This window comes from Mesitornis unicolor, unplaced genomic scaffold (genome assembly GCF_000695765.1).
Source record: "Mesitornis unicolor isolate BGI_N332 unplaced genomic scaffold, ASM69576v1 scaffold24780, whole genome shotgun sequence".
In the NCBI taxonomy this organism is placed as follows: Eukaryota; Metazoa; Chordata; class Aves; order Mesitornithiformes; family Mesitornithidae; genus Mesitornis; species Mesitornis unicolor.
Window position 1 is genome coordinate 96204 of NW_010159328.1, and position 814 is coordinate 97017.

An 814-nucleotide genomic window follows, 5' to 3' on the forward strand; every position below is an offset into this window, starting at 1 on the left:
TCCCTGCTGGGGGAAGGAGGCGGGGGGGTGGGAGAATCTTTGGAGGTGAATGAAATATCAAATCACAAGGCTCTATGTAGATTTATGATTGCATAAGAGGCTCAATCATTTCAATATATTGAAATGTGCTGTCCTTTCCACGACTGCCCAGCCCTTGGAGGGAGGGAGGGAGGGAGGGAGACTCTCGATTCCGCCTTGATCAATGCTGACTGTGAAGCAAGGAGGAGGAGAAGGGGGGGACCAGGCTGGCACCAGATGGAGCAGGGTCTAGGGAAAGGTCAAGGTTAGCTCAGGCTGCTATTGAATCGGTTGCAGCCTCACAGATAGATCTCTGCCTCGGAGGCACCCACTGGGGCTTCTCAGAATCAAATCTAATAGAAAAGGCAGTCACAGAATGAAATCGCTTCATCTGAATGCTAAAATTGTTATTAGGCTACATTAGAGAGATACTGGGCACGTGATTACCAAAAAAGGAAGCATGCCTAGCAGTTTGCGACTGAAATAAAAGCTGTGAATATGTTGATACCATCGGCAACGTACAAGGATAATAGATAACAGGAGAGAGGGGCAGGCAGAGATGCGCGTGTGTAACGAACAGATTAACATATTGATGTGTATGTATGTATCTGTGTAAAATTATTCTTATATGTGTCTGCATGGGGGTATATTTGTATGCACGCAGACCACAGCACTTGACTTCTTGTGAGTCCTGCAGCGGCTGTGGTCCTCAGCACTCCGAAGACATTTGTTAATTGGTTTGGATAACGGTTATGAACCAAGAAGTGGGAGCTAAGTTGGAGAAGAGGTTTGTTGG